The sequence below is a fragment of the Dendrobates tinctorius genome, unplaced genomic scaffold (genome assembly GCF_039654945.1).
Source record: "Dendrobates tinctorius isolate UK_male_01 unplaced genomic scaffold, ASM3965494v1 ptg000214l, whole genome shotgun sequence".
In the NCBI taxonomy this organism is placed as follows: Eukaryota; Metazoa; Chordata; class Amphibia; order Anura; family Dendrobatidae; genus Dendrobates; species Dendrobates tinctorius.
Window position 1 is genome coordinate 3721977 of NW_027361881.1, and position 16847 is coordinate 3738823.

A 16847-nucleotide genomic window follows, 5' to 3' on the forward strand; every position below is an offset into this window, starting at 1 on the left:
CGAGTCAGCTCCTCGTCTCTAATCTCCACATCTATTTTTAGCTGTGATAAGCCTCACTAAAGGCCAGAAACTCTGCTGGGAGACGAGAAGTTTTCTCACTTGAATTTAACAAGTTTTTCCTTTTGTTATAGACATCATCATTAAACGCTCAGCCCCTGCTGCAGACCTGGACTATTCATTATCAGGTAAGGGAGCCTCCATGACTTCATTCTTAGCTTTTTTACACTGTTTAGCAGATCTAGAACGGTTTCTCTATTTTCTTCTTTTGTAACGTGTTGGAAAATACAGAGTTATACATTCACGTTAACATTTTGGGCACATGAATTATTAAAGGGTTTTTCCTAATTTTTAACCATACCGCTAGGATATGCAATCGATTTATGATCAGTGATCCAATGGTAAAGGCCCATCGATCCTGAGAATAAGGCCAATGGCCCACTCGCGTGAGTCTCTCACCTCAATACCCGGCACAACCGCCGGCGGTTCGGACCGGAGCATTCAGCTGCATAGAAATACATGCAGCCGCACACTCCGGTCCCGAGTGCCGGCGGCACTTCCGGGTATTGAGGCGAAAGACTCGCGCAAGTTTCTCGAATTGCAGTTTTGAAAGTGGGACATCGGCCTAAAGGGCCGGAGAGTATCACTGTATGAGGGTCAGACACCCCGCTAAGCCAGCGCAAATCCTCAGTTTTCAGAATTGGTAAGGACACATTCTCAAATACCGTAAAATTTGCAGACACTTTGCAGAATTTAAAAAAAAATCTTTCAGGTGATTGTTGAGTACCCTACTTGGTGCGTGACTAGTAGGCTTTAGTCAATCGATTCACAGCACCCTGATCCACCGGTCACATCAATACTCCGTTGGACAACAGCACTGCAAACCTCTTCCTATCTGATAACTTTACCAGCTACTCCTTCAATTAGCTAACATGGCGACAATAACATCGTGCCAGGCCGGCTAATCAAAAGAAGAGTCAGGACTACCGGCGGGTAGAATGTGGTTCACAAGACTACAATCCAGCAGCCATCAAAAACTGATGTGGCCGCTGGACCGGGGTCCTGTGAATATTTTCACTTCACTAACAACTAGTATAGCTATCAGATTCTGTCCTTTCAGAAACATTGCCGTTTATTCTTTGGATGAAAATATTACTGATTTTAACAAATTTGTGTACAGAAAAACACCACTATAGTGAGGAGAAATGAGGTATAAATGTTGACAAAAAAATCACTTGTTTATAAAGCTGGGCATAAATGTTAGATGCAGCTATTTCTATCAATCCCTTCATACGTATAGATGTCCAGTTCATGCCAGTGTTCATGATGACCTCTGAATGGGAGGTAAAATTCTGGAAAATTGGGATTTACTGATATAGAAGGCTCCACACGGGCAGCAATACATGTAAAATAATAACACCTCGCACCTCCCGATAATCGGCCTCTGCTTCCCTTGACTGCAGGAATCCCAGACTTTATTCCAAGTGACCGCTGTATCTAATCACTGGCCTTAGGCCGAGATCACACAAGTGAGAAACACAGCCGAGTCTCATCCGACACTCGGGAGTGGAGTCTGCAGCTGCATGTATTGCTATGCGGCCGCACACTCCGATCCAATGCCGGCGGCAGTGTCGGGTATTAACATGCGAGACTCGGCCCTGTTTCTCGCATGTGTGATCCCGGCCTTAGCCACATACTATTATTATTTATTTATATAGCGCCATTAATTTCATGGTGCTGTACATGGGAAGGGGGGTCACATACAAAGTTATAGATATCGTTACATACAAAGTTATAGATATCGTTAACAGTAAACAAATTTACAATGACAGACTGGTACAGAGGGGAGAGGACCCTGTCCTTGCGGACTTACATTCTACGGGATACTGGAGAAGAGACAGAAGGTCGGGGGTGCAGCAGCTCAGGCGGTCAAAAGGGATACGTAGACTGTGATGTATGTGAATGCGGCAAAGATAAACACAAGCTAAATGGGGGGTATCAGGGACACATTACTGGAATGTTGCGAAGACAAAGGCTTAGCATTTATCCTGTTACATGTATTGCTGTCTGAGTCGAAAATTTTTACAAAACCCAAAAGTACAAAAAGAATTTACAATACTGCCCATATACAAAAAGTATCCGGTATATCTATTAGACAAGGGTAACATTGAGTGGACCAGACACTGGCAAAAAAAAATACATCTCTTTCTCATTTTACCCCCCATATAAACTGCCTATACAAAATAGCTTCTCTAACATTGGAAGTGCAGCTTCCTAACATGGGTGGTCTCAAAAACTGGCAGGACCATTGCCAGCTCTTTCTCGGAAAATGATATCACTGAATTTCCCCCTCTTCTGGTATTGTCTCTGGACCCAGATTTCGTGGCGTGGCAAACTCTACAAATGGATGTTTTTCCTTCTTTTCAGTGGGGCAAGACAGAATTCAGATTTCATGTCTGGAAAGCAGACGTACTGCTACATATTAATACAGCCTTTGAAGCTCAGAATTGATTGGGCTAATGGTGATGATAGATTATTTCCAAGTTAATGGTTATTTATTCCTTTACTGGAGTTTCCACAATTACAAAACTCTTGACATGATTGAGTAAAAAGACACAGACAGTTTACAGACATTAATTGCAGTGCAGAACAATTGCAAGAAATTATTCCAGTACATGAAAGTTAATTTTTTCCTGTTCAAAGAGTATTAAATCTCTCCAGACATCCGTATGAAAGAATGTAAAGCACAATACCAGTGGAAGTGAACATAAACATCGTTAATAAAGTAATATTTCCTCTGTCGCTGAGTAAAGACATTTACACAACGTTTCACTAATTAATTGTTTTAATTTTAAATGACGGGGAGAGCCCACATTCCTGAGGAACTTTCTCCTGTACCGCATGTCGCCCCTGCTGAGAATGTATCTCATATAAACTGTCTAGAGAAAGGAAGAAAAAAGTTGAGATTTTTAAACCTAATTTACCTATTTTCTTCATACATTTAAAAACAATCTTATTAAAATGAATACAACTACTATAATACTGCCCCCTATGTACAAGAATATAACTACTATAATACTGCCCCCTATGTACAAGAATATAACTACTATAATACTGCCCCCTATGTACAAGAATATAACTACTATAATACTGCCTCCTATGTACAAGAATATAACTACTATAATACTGCCCCCTATGTACAAGAATATAACTACTATAATACTGCCCCTATGTACAAGTATATAACTACTATAATACTGCTCCTATGTACAAGAATATAACTACTATAATACTGCTCCTATGTACAAGAATATAACTACTATAATACTGCCCCCTATGTACAAGAATATAACTACTATAATACTGCCCCCTATGTACAAGAATATAACTACTATAATACTGCCCCCTATGTACAAGAATATAACTACTATAATACTGCCCCCTATGTACAAGAATATAACTACTATAATACTGCCCCCTATGTACAAGAATATAACTACTATAATACTGCCCCCTATGTACAAGAATATAACTACTATAATACTGCTCCTATGTACAAGAATATAACTACTATAATACTGCCCCTATATACAAGAATATAACTACTATAATACTGCCCCCTATATACAAGAATATAACTACTATAATACTGCCCCTATGTACAAGAATATAACTACTATAATACTGCCCCTATGTACAAGAATATAACTACTATAATACTGCCCTTATGTACAAGAATATAACTACAATACTGCCCCCTATGTACAAGAATATAACTACTATAATACTGCTCCTATATACAAGAATATAACTACTATAGTACTGCTCCTACGTACAAGAATATCACTACTATAATACTGCTTCTATATACAAGAATATAACTACTATAATACTGCCCCCTATATACAAGAATATAACTACTATAATACTGCTCCCTAGGTACAAGAATATAACTACTATAATACTGCTCCTATGTACAAGAATATAACTACTATAATACTGCCCCTATATACAAGAATATAACTACCATAATACTGCTCCTATGTACAAGAATATAACTACTATAATACTGCCCCTATATACAAGAATATAACTACTATAATACTGCTCCTATATACAAGAATTTAACTACTATAATACTGAAAATATACAAAAAAGTTTAGCGTCTGCTCATCACCTTCTGGAGCTCGTGGATCCTGCTGCGCGGCAAGTTTTCAGAACTTAGAAGAAATAAGTCCAGCGCTGTAAATCCATAAAATCTATTTTCTTTTATTACATAACTTCAAATAGCATAAAAACAACTCATAATCCAGAAATTAAAGACAAACGGATTTCAAAGCGAAACCGTGCGTCTTAATCATTGACCACAGGTCAATCACAGGTGGGTATGTAAACTTTTGATCAAGGTGACTTGGATGTTTTGGATTGTCATGATTTAAAAAGAGAAAAGACAGTAGTTAGACAATAAATGGCTTCACTCAACCACTAACCATGGGTGGAGAAAAAGGTTTGGTGTTATCATTCATATTATCTGAAAAAAGGCCAAGAAAGCAAAAATTCTGCCGGGGTATGTAAACTTTTGAGCACAACTGTAGGTAAAGCAGCAAGGCCAGATGGACTCAGTCCACGTTTTTTTAAAATGTGTACACCACCGGTCTACTGTCTTTCAGTAGCTATTTAACTGGAGTCTACAATTACAGAAGGTACCAGTGATACGGAAGGCTTCCTGCCAGCTTCCGGTCCCCAAGACTACTTTTCCCACATCCCTAAATGACTATAGCTCTGTAGCTTTAACACCACATGCTATGAAGTACTTGGGAAGATTAGTGAATGCTTACCTGAGTCTGAGGGTGAGGGATTTTGCTGTCCCCGAACAGTTTGCTACCGGAATAGATTAGGGGTGCACAACGCTGTTATGTCTCTGTTACATACAGTAAACTAATTTTTGGATAATGATGGAACCAACTTACGCTCAATGTTCTTTGACTTCTCCAGTGCGTTCAATACTTTTACAACAACTTTAAGGCGATGTGCACACGGTGCGGATTCTGCTGCGGATCCGCAGCGGATTTGGCCCTGCGGATTTGCAGCAGAACTGCTTGTGATGTACAGTACCATTAAAGGTAATGTAATTCAAAATCCGCTGTGCACATGGTGCAGATTTTTCCACGCAGATTTGCTGCGGATTGAAAACTGCAGCATGTCACTTCTTTTGTGCGGATTTCTTGCAGTTTTCCACCTGCTCCATTCTAGAAATCCGCAGGTGGAAAACCGCAGGGGAAATCCGCACAAAAACTGCACTAAATCCACATTAAAACTGCACTAAATCTGCATTAAGACCGCACTAAAACTGCACTAAATCCGCAGGTCATTTCACCTGCGGATTCAGTAAAATCTGCGCAGAAAAATCAGGAGAATCCGCACCGTGTGCACTCAGCCTTTCTGCGCAAAATGATGACTGATATGAAGGTGGAGGAGGGGATGGGAAATTGGATAATGGACTACCTATCAGACAGGACACAGTTTGTACAGATGGAAGTCTTGCAGACTACTGAGCAGGTAGTGCCCCCTCAGGGAACGATGCTTTCGCCTTTTCAATTCATGTTGTATAGAGAAGCTTTTCAATATAAATTTGATTTTTGCCACCTTCACAAATTCTCGGAGAACTCCACTCTAGTGGTATGTATTAGGTGGGGCAGGGGATGATGAGAAATATAGAAGGGTGGTGTCAGATTTTGTAGACTGGTGCCATGCTATCATTTTAACTTTTAATTAATTAAGCAATTCTTGTTCTTGCTTATGTTGTGCTGCTGTGATAATACAATATCCCTTGAGATCAATTAAGTGTATGGTATAGTAGAAATACTTGATATTTAGTTCACTTTTGCTTATTTGGAGGATGGGAGTCCAGATATGTAACTTTAGAAATAAAGGAGTCAATATAGACACACAGCAACCTGTACTGTAACAAACAAGCTATGTAACCCGTCAAGTGCTTCACAAGCCACATATGACAAATGTCAAAGATGATTGGCGATTACAAAGAACGGTATCGGGGGTCACATGTGGCCCTTCAAACGCAGGCTGGGCACTCCTGCTATACAGTACCAATCATTAGTGGGAATAACTACCTACTTGCAACTTGTCAGTCAGATTGTTGCTTTTCATGTGATTATTTTCCAAGATTGTGGCAACAATGTGAGTGTTTCACTTAGAATTATCAACTGTTCTCTTTAGTTAATAATTAATGTTTGAAAAAGATAATGATGAAACAAAAAATGTCACTAGCTAAAGGCTGTTAATAAGATTTGCCAAATGTATGAGTCTTTGTTCGTGTCAAGCACTTGTGCAAAATGCAGATGCAGCTGCCTTGGCTTTGGTGTCTAGTCCCTATCTGACACCCACAGGCTGTCACCACGCTGCCTCAATGTAGGGACAGTAATGAGTGTCAGGACGTCCAGGAGCTGCGGTATATCCTACAACACTGTTTCCTCGCAGAGCGTGCCGGACACATTCGCTGTGTGTATCACTGCTTTGGCTACAGTCACTGATGCATTATCCGATGAGTCAAACATTTCACTCCACAGAGGCAGTTCCTGGTGTCAACTTAATGGTCTGGAACCATAGCAGTGAGTCTGTGGAAAATGGAATATTTTACAGGGAATGTCATAGGATTGGGCTCTATTTATTTCACAAGAGTTCACTGCAAATTGTAAAGGGATCAGGAATATAATTGAAGCTAAAAGGGAATGAAGGTTGTGACCAAAATGTTTCCAATAAATGGAAAGGAAATATATTATATACGGTAACTGTCTGAATAAAATGGATGGTTAACTTAATGGTCAGTCCATTAACTGCTTCAATTATTGGAGAGTTTGCTTCCCTTCATTTTCATGCCTCTTGTGTGCACATAATGTAAAAATGTCTCAAGGTCCCATCCCGACTTGTTGTGAGTTCATTTTCCCCTTCATTACTGAGGCCCGAGGAACTCCCTCTTCTGGTAAAGAAAGGTAGTGAGCCTGATTATCAAACACCTGAGGCTGATGATGATGACTGGCTGAGTGGAGTTACTGACTGGATATAAGGCTGCCGACGCCCCTCTGCCCTGCGGGTGATTTCTCTGTGGGATCCTTGGAGACCAGTCTGAATTCCTGCTCCTCTAAAGCTAAGTTTGCTGCTCGGCCTTTTGCTTTTGTGCTTTGACTTTGTTTTGCTTTGTTTTTCTGGATTTCTGCCATTTCCTGCTGGGGTGTGCTGAATTCATTTAGCTCTGTCTTCTGAAAATACCTGAGTGCTGATTTAGTTTTTGAAGCCTAGCTGCTTCAGGGCCTTTTTCATATCAGCTTGTTGGCTTCTGTCTTTGATAGGATTTTGGCAGATTGCAGACAGCAGCCTTCCTGTCCTTTCCTATCTAGGTAGTTCTGGGCCCCGTCTTTGCTCAGTCTATCTTTCTGTCTGTTACTATTTTCATCTTGCTTCACCGTCATTATATGTTGGGGGCTGCCTATTGCTTTGGGGTCTGCTCTGGGGCAGTTTAGATTTCCCCTTTCTTTCTTTAGGCCTATGTAATTCTCCGGCTGTGATCGAGGGGTCTAAGGCATCGTAGGAACCCCCCACGGCTACTGCTAGTTGTGTTGATAGGTTCAGGGGTCTGCAATCTGATAGTTGCCAACTTCTCTGGTTTTCTGGACTTAGCTTGTATTTCTGCTTTTGCCTCCTACGGTGACTCATTCATAACACCGACTCATGTGAGACAACATTTACACTGGACCATCTCGACCCTTAAATGACCACCCCATAGGCAACAAGAAAGCCGGTGAAGGTTGGTCACACACCCAAGTGCACAGAACAATCATTTACACGTTCCTTCTGTCATTGCAGCACATCTGTTGCTGAAACAACGATGCACTGCTGAGAACGAGGCTTTTTGAGTACGCTTAAAAATCGTTTTACTTGTTCATTCAGTGATTGATGAACAATTTACATTGTTCGATAATTGGGAAAGATTTGGTTTGAGAATATCGTCCAACTCTAAAAGTAGGTGAACGTCCCTTTCTCACTATTGGGTTGGACATTTTTAGTCACAACTAGTGCATAAAGTCCAGCATTTATCAATCTCAATTAATGAGTAATGAAAGCAGAATGGGTCATAGTAAAGAGACCCGTAAGAACCGCAGAGATAGGAGGTCACCTCCACAACCCAAATTGTCAGCACTGATGGGAAGTCTCTAATTCACCTTTGTGAAGAAGATCACAAAGGATTATAACAACAGAGAAGCTGAAGGACTTTTTATTAGATTGGCTCTGTTATTGGACAGATAAGGGACCAACTTATGTGTTTCGGAAACACATTTGAGAAGTGATGTTCCCAAGTCTTACAGACTGTTGGCCTTATAGAAAACGTTACTGATAAATTACATTTTTCCCATATGACGTGTTTCCTAACTTTGTGGGCTTTACCTTTGGATTATCTTCACGCGGAGTAATATACATAAATTTAGATCATATGCTAACAGTGGCGGATTTAATCTAATTTTTCATTTTGGGGACACAAAGCCTTTATTACATTAAGAAAAACACTAAACATCTACTTTTTTAGAGCCTATTGTAACACGTGTTTGAAGGCCTCTGACCTGTCTGCCATTGAGGTGTTGGGTCACAGACAAGGTGGCTCCTTTCTCTGCTTTAGAGATGTATAACACACCCTAAAGGTGAAGTACAGGAGCAGCCATTTAGGAATTCACTGCTACAAATAAAGCACTGATCATAAACCTGGACATGTAACAATGACACAAACCATCCAAGAATGATGCTAAAAAAAAAGTGCAAACTGGGTTGGTTCACAAAAGCAGTGGACAGGGAAAAGGACAGCTTGCCACACAGGGAAGCTGGATGACCGAGTGCAACCCCATGACTTGAGGGGTTAACCAGAGAAGCGTTTTTTTGGTAGCGTGTACTCTCCACAGTGGGTTATTTTCACTATGTGCTTTGGAGCTTTCTTAACCTCGTCTATAGTATTTTTCCAGCAGTATAAAAGCATCCTGTGGTTTAGTTAAATACTTTTCATCTTTGCTTTTTAAGGGTTGGGGGTTCACAATTTCCTGTCATAAGTTTGCCTTCTGATAGTAACATTAGGCTGTAAACAATCAGCTCTGGAGTAAAAAAAAACACTTGTTAATTCAGAACGCTCTCTTCAACAAAAACTAAGCAAATGAGTAATGCCATCATAACATGTATTACTGACATCAAATACAAGCCATAAACTGGGCTGTTACTGACTGCAGTACCTTGCGCCGGGGCGACACCACATTGTTCTAGTGAGTGTGCATCCATTTAGGGGACTTGTAAATCTAAGGCCAATACCGTTCATACCTTTATTGTAGCAGTCATATCCACTTTTATGCGTCAGCATCCTGCGTTCCTTCTTTTGAAAATGTTGCAAAGAAGCTACAATAACGCCACGGATTTGTCATTGCTGAAAATTATGTGTTTTATCAACTACGCACCCGACAACCCTCCAGAAAAAGAGACATGGAAAAATAATATTCACACTAATAATATAACTATAGGAAATGTCGCTTGGTTTCTACTGTTGTCTACACTTTCATCCTTCCGTTTTCGTAAAGCCATGATCCTGTTCTTCTGGAATAGACCTGTCTGTTTTTACCTTAGCACTTGGCTCAACACATAAATAAGTTTAAAAAAAAAAAGATTTTATTACACTTTTATAGGGAGATGTTTATGCTTTATGTGTCTATGTGGCTGTGATGTGACTTATAGCTGGTCAAGTGGTTTCCAGCGAGTCGGGATAATGTATTGAATCTGTATTGATGCGCTTAAGGGGTGTATTCCCTGGACTGCAAGTTTCCGCTATCTATAGAACGGGGAGGAACGTTTTGATCAATGGGGGGTCACAGTAGTCGGAGTGTTCTGTACAGAACACATACTCATCCTCTTCCCTATACTGTGCTGGGATATTTCACGCAGGCCCATAGACAATGAATGCAGAGAAGAGCATCTGTCCAGCACTCCAGAGAATATAATGTGATACCACCATTACTGGAGGCTGGTGTGGTTTCTATTATGTTTGTACCGGAGTTTCTCCTTCCTTGTGCTGCTCTTAGAGCACAATACAGCTCTTTATAGTAGGGATGGTCAATAAAACGCTCTAAATGCTCGGGATGCCAACAGAATGACTTAGTAGTGTTCTTTTGAAATCCGGCATCATAACTGCCAGAACAAAATACCACCTATAAAGCAAGAGGAGTACATTAACTTAAAGGTGACCTCCTATAAGTCTGTGCACTTTAATTAATTGTTAGAGAAGAATGTACAAGACCATTTTATTACACGCAGAGTAATTGCCGAGAGCTTAGTGAAGAGGTCATGGCTCATGTTACAGCGTCCACTTTTATTACATTAGTAATTAATATCTTTGAGACCCCTACTCTGGGCCCAATGTGACTTTATAGACCTGAATTCAAGGTTGAGGTCAAAAAGACAAACTATTTAACCTCTTCTGTGTGAGTTTGTCTTACCGTGTAAATCAGAATTTCCTATAGCTATATATCCTGGGTATATTACGAAGAACTAAAGGGGTTCTCCAGTGCTAAAATACTGATGACCTCCCTTAGGATCAGTCTTGATCAGCAGGGTGTATATAAATGAATGGAGTACATTTTACTATGTCCCAAATTTAAATAAATTGTAAAAATGTTCTATTCAACAACATTGAAAAGATTTCCTTACATGCTTATCCTCGGTTTTCCTTCCTGGAAAGGAATGGCAGATGACTGTAAATGACATGGCATGCCTAACCACCTGCTTAATTGATTGGGCTCAGGTTTCCCTTTAAGTCCAATGGGACTGGTATGAGGTCAATGGCATCATCAAGAAAATCCCTGTGTGGTTAGTGGTTGAACACTAAAGAAAGTAGACTTCATCAGGTCCTGAAATTCAAGTTATTTACAGTAGTGTTCAAAATAATAATATTGTGTTCAGAAACAGGAGTTAATCACAACATCTTTCTCCTAGTTTATTTCCTACATGGGGGACGTTGCACACTGTATTTGTCTTTACAAACTGACAATATCTATTTTGTTGTGATTTTACATTCCTGTGAATCAATAACTTAACATTTAGTTGTTACCCACAGTTTTTTTTGAACGGCTTCATTTCTATGTTGCATGGATTCACCAACTTCTGGCCCCTGCCACCTGTTATTCCAGCCCAGGCTGCTTGGACGTCGTCCCACAATTATTTGGCATTTGTTGGCTTTGCCTCAGACGGCATTTGGCATTTTATAATAAAGGAGGAACAACGAGTAAATGTAGCCAAAAATTTAAAGAAATAATTGTATTTATCAAACAAATTAAACTTTAATAAATATTTATAATACAAGCATCATATATAGAACAACATGCATGGGCATATATCAATGTCATGTGACTGACTCCAAAGGTCAATGTAATGACCAAGAAGAACGGGACCCATAATGTGAATAACATATATACTATTCAAAGAGAAAAAAAAAAATTTTCTCAATTAAAAATTAAAACATATTTGTTTGTTATTCACATATTATCCAGGGATGGGGTTTAAACAGTGTAAACTCCCCCAAAAGCCCACTATTAGTATGCCGCTAGATAAGTAGCTTCACATAGACACAAATTAGCTCCTTTATGATACAGTGCACAATAAAGAGAGGTCTATAAGAAGGTAAGTGCAGAGTAATTACCCATAGCGGCGTGTGTGCAGTCCCGTCTAAACCTCAGTCAGATACCCCGACGCGCGTTTCACGATGTCGCTTCCTCAGGGGGCATGCACTGTATTGTGTATTGTGCACTGTATCATAAAGGAGCTAATTTGTGTCTATGTGAAGCTACTTATCTAGCGGCATACTAATAGTGGGCTTTTGGGGGAGTTTACACTGTTTAAAACCCCATCCCTGGATAATATGTGAATAACAAACAAATATGTTTTAATTTTTAATTGAGAAAAATTATTTTTTTTCTCTTTGAATAGTATATATGTTATTCACATTATGGGTCCCGTTCTTCTTGGTCATTACATTGACCTTTGGAGTCAGTCACATGACATTGATATATGCCCATGCATGTTGTTCTATATATGATGCTTGTATTATAAATATTTATTAAAGTTTAATGTGTTTGATAAATACAATTATTTCTTTAAATTTTTGGCTACATTTACTCGTTGTTCCTCCTTTATTATAATATGATATTGAGTTGCCTTATAGCATGGGCATTTGACATCTTTTGCTGGTATTTCTATTTGGCATTTGTTGGCTTTGCCTCAGACGACATTATTGATGTTGCACCCACAAGTATTCTATCGTAATAAGGTCCGGGGATCGGGCTGGCCGCTCCATAACCTCAATTTTGTTGGACTTGGAACCAAGATTTTGCTTGCTTACTGGTGTGTTTCAGGTCGTTGTCTTGTTGAAACCCCCATTTTAATGGCATATCCTCTCCAGCGTATGGCAACATGACCTTTTCAAGTATTTTAATTAATGCAAACTGGTCCATGATCCCTGGTATGCAGTAGATAGGTCCGGCACCATAGTAAGAGACACATGCCCATTTCATGATGCTTGCACCACCATGCCTCACTGTCTTCAGAGTGTACTGTGGCTGAATGCAGAGTTTGAGGGTCGTCTGATGAACTGTCTGCGGTCTTTAGACCCAAAAAGAACAATTTTACTTTCAGCGGTCCACAAAATGTTTCTCCATTTTCTTTATGCCAGTTGATGGGTTCTTTGGCACATTGTATCAGCTTCACTACATGTCTTTTTTTTTTTTTTTTTAACAGTGGGACTTTGCGGGGACATCTTGCTAAGAGATTAGTGTCACACCAGCGTCGTCTAGCTGTCACAGTCCTCACAGGTAACGTGAGACTGTGTGTGATCATCCTGGAGCCGATCATTGGCTAAGCCTTTGACATTCTGGCTATTCTTCCATCCATTAGAATGGTTGTCTTCCGCTTTCTTCCATGTCTCTCTGGTTTGGCTTTCCTGTTATGAATGAGTCACCGTAGGAGGCAAAAACAGAAATGCTAGTTAAGTCCCGAAAACCAGAGAAGTTGGCAGCTATCGGATTGCAGACCCCTGAACCTATCAACAACAACTAGCAGTAGCCGTGGGGGGTTCCTACGATGCCCTAGACCCCTCGATCACAGCCGGAGAACTGCCTAGCCTAAAGACAGAAAGGGAAATCTAAACTGCCCCAGAGCAGACCCCAAAGCAATAGGCAGCCCCCAACATATAATGACGGTGAAGCAAGAAGAAAAAACACTAACACAGATAGAAAGATAGACTGAGCAAATGATGGGGCCCAAGCTAACTAGATAGGACAGGATAGGAAGGCTGCTGTCTGCAATCCGCGAAAAACCCTATCAAAATAAGAGCCAACAGACTGACAGGGAAAAAGGCCCTGAAGATGCTAGGCTTCAAAAAGACTATGTCAGTACTCAGGTATTTTCTGAAGACAGAGCAAACCAACAAAAAGGAATTCAGCTCACCCCAGCAGGGAATGGCAGAATCCAGAAAAGCAAGGCAAACTAAAACCAAAACACAAATGCAAAAAGGCAAAGCAGAAAACTTAGCTTTTGAGGAGCCGGAATCAGACTGGTCTCCTAGAATTCCACAGAGAAATCACCAGCGAGGCAGAAGGGCGTCGGCTGCCTTATATCCAGTCAGAAATCCCCGTTGCCCAGTCATCCTCTCCCAGCTCAGGTGCTTGGTAATCAGCCTCACTACCTTCCTTCACCAGAAGAGGGAGTTCATCAGACCTCAATGGTGAAGGGGAAAATGAACTCATAACACTTTCCATTATAAAGCATTGGAGATCATTTTAGCTAAACAGCCGATAATTGTCTGCACTTCTTTGTAAGTTTTACCCTCTACAATCAAACTGTTAATCAAAGTACACAATTCTTCTGAACAATGTATCAAATGATCCCAGCAAAGAGCAAACAGATGAACGGCAAAATAGGGCACACAAATCACCACATTAACAGACGGAGCAATTTATCTGAAGTATTGCGGTATATATTTCAGTCAAAAAACGGAGGTGCTTGCATGAAAAAACATGAATATTTCAAAGTGATATGAAACGCACAGTTTTTCAGCTATATTGGTGAGTGCTGCATATTTCTTCTTTTTTCATTTCACAATGTATCGAATGACCCTGATTTCTCAGGCTTTCAAGGAGAAATTCATGTACAACATGTCCTGGCGCAACCGGATTCACACCTGTCTCTTCACAGAATGATTGACCTCACTAACTGAACTCCACACTGCTATTATTTTGAACATACCCCCTTTCAATTAATTATTCGAATGCACAGACTCAAAAACCTGCAGATCATGAATGCGAAGTCTGGTGGTTTTCTTACAATCTACGGCACCAACTGGAAAATTGTGTGACATGTGGTGATATAATATATACCAAAAACAGGGAATTGTCTAGTTAGTCATATTGGTCTGCTAGTATTATGAACACTACTGTAACTCCCTTTCATCCAGCAGAACATTGCATTAAGGCATGAGTCATATGGCAGAGTTATTTTTTCTCTTCTGCATTCACAGAGAATCTGACAAAAAAATAAATAAATTGAGAACTGAGGTACAGTCTGGGTCCAAAGAACTGTGATTTACACCTCAACACTGTGTCCTCCTTTATGAACCTTTTTACAACCTAGTAAATATATTACCTATCTTGCACTGATCCAAAGTTTCTTTTTCAATTTTTTTATTGGGTTTTAACAGGGGTAAGAAGGGGGGGGGGGAGAGAAAGGTAAAGGGGGGGGAGGGGGGATAACCAAGGTAAGTAGGGGGAAGGGCAAGGTACCAAACATAACAGTACAAGAAGAATGGCTAGCAACATAATAGCTAAAATATAGGAAGGGATGCAACCCTTAAGTACAGTGATATTGCAAATAAGCGATACATATTGCACAATTTAAAGTACCATGAAAGCAGTAGCATAACATATCTGAAAATCAAGAAATAAGAGACTCCATCAAGAGAATTAAGGAAGAAAGCTGGTGAGACAAATCGCCAATTAGCTCAAAAATCTGTTGACTTATCATGTCAAGGGAAGCGGAAAGGACGGATCACACTTATACCACTTCTTGTAAAACTTACCAAATTGATTATTAGACAATGCGAGTTTAAGTTCGATTGCTCTGTGTTAGGAGATTAATTTGATAATTTCGCTAGAATTAGGTAGTGCTTGACTCTTCCAGTGGAAGGCAATCGAATTTTTTGCGACTAAGCAAATATGCAGGATGATTGACTTTACAGAGTTGTTAAAAAGCTCACTATCTAAGGAGAGCAAAGCTAGATACGGAGTGAGAGAAAATTTGGTTCCTGACAATTTGGTAATTATAGAAGTGATCTGAGACCAAAAGACAACAACTGAGGGTCAATTCCAGAATACATTAAATATATCACCTTTCTGTCCACAGTTCCTCCAGCACAGTGGAGAGCTAAGGGTACCCATGTGTGCCAATCTGGCTGGAGTATAGTACCATCTGGAGCATACTTTAAAATGTGACTCCTGTAGGGACATGGATAGTGTAGAGCTGTAGGACAGAGAAAAAGCCTCTTCCCAGTTATCTGAAGGGAAAGTATGATTGAGGGTCTTTTCCCAGTTGAGCATATAGGGGGACTTAGAGATTGATGAGTCTTTGTTGAAACTATCGTAGAGAAATCTGTGACTCCAAAAAATGCGATGATTGGGGTTATTTAAAATTTTTAGGGAAGCTTCGGAAAAGTTGGGTTTACGACTAAGGAACTGTCTAATACTCTTTTTCAAAGACAGAAAATCCAGCAAAAGAGATGAGGGTACGTTGAATTTGTTTTTTAAGAAGCTGAAATTCAAAAGATCTGACCCATCTGAGATGTCACCCAATTTGCAAATCTTCAAATCTGCCCACTGGGGGGGAAGTGATTGACCCATGAACGAAAATACAAAAGCCAAAGGTAGTTTGTGTAGCGTGGTTAGGCTTTGTACTCGGCCATCAACTCTCGAGATTTTATACCAAGCAAAGGCAATTGCCTGGAATATTGGGTGCGCTAACTGACCGGGGAGATAGCCTGATATAGCATTGAACACTAGTGCTCTGGGGTGTTTACCATTATTAATTGATATTTCAAGGTCCATCCATGCGGGGGCATCTAAATCTGAAAGCCACAGTGTGCTCTGCTTGAGAAGCAGCGTGTGATAGTGAGCAGCAACGTTTGGGAAACTCAATCCCCCATGTATTCTTTTTTTAAACAGGGATCTAGTGTCAGTTCTAGGTTTCTTATTACCCCAAATAATGGCATTTAACGGAGACTGAATAATGGACAAGAGAATAGTGGAAATAGGGAGAGGGATACACCGCAATATATAGAGGATCTTAGGTAAGGTAAACGTTTTCACCGCGAGATTTCTCCCCCACCATGTTAGGTCTCTATCCCGAAAGATAATGCTGTCCTTATGAATTAGATCTGTTAATTTCTTCAGATTGGACTTAACCGTCTTAGAGAGATCTTTATTGATGATAACACCTAGATAAGATATTTCTTCTTCGCACCAATTGAGGGTAGTGAATGCCTTAATGAGGCCAATTTCCTCTAGTTTGACATGGATTGGAAGGATATTTTACTTTACGTTATTTATTTTAAAATTTGAGAGCGACCTAAACCTATTTAATTCTGTAAAGGCTTCTAAAGTCGAGGTTACGGAATTCGTTAGAGACAAAATAATATCATCTGCGAATAAGCTAAGTTTATGCTGATGACTTTTTGTAGATAATCCGGTTATTTTCGAGTTGCATCTTAG

At 40.0% G+C, this 16847-nt stretch overlaps 2 long non-coding RNA genes across 3 annotated transcripts in view; one reads left to right on the plus strand and one right to left on the minus strand.

Moving 5' to 3' along the window:
• The window catches only part of LOC141058728 (uncharacterized), a 500694-nt gene that overhangs the window by 119499 nt on the left and 364348 nt on the right, over positions 1 to 16847 (minus strand). The gene's annotated exons all lie outside the window — the stretch shown is intronic.
• The window catches only part of LOC141058676 (uncharacterized), a 146328-nt gene that overhangs the window by 81247 nt on the left and 48234 nt on the right, over positions 1 to 16847 (plus strand). The window contains exon 2 of the long non-coding RNA XR_012222271.1: positions 132 to 185. This is a non-coding gene — a long non-coding RNA (uncharacterized lncRNA). The remainder of the gene's footprint in view (positions 1 to 131; positions 186 to 16847) is intronic.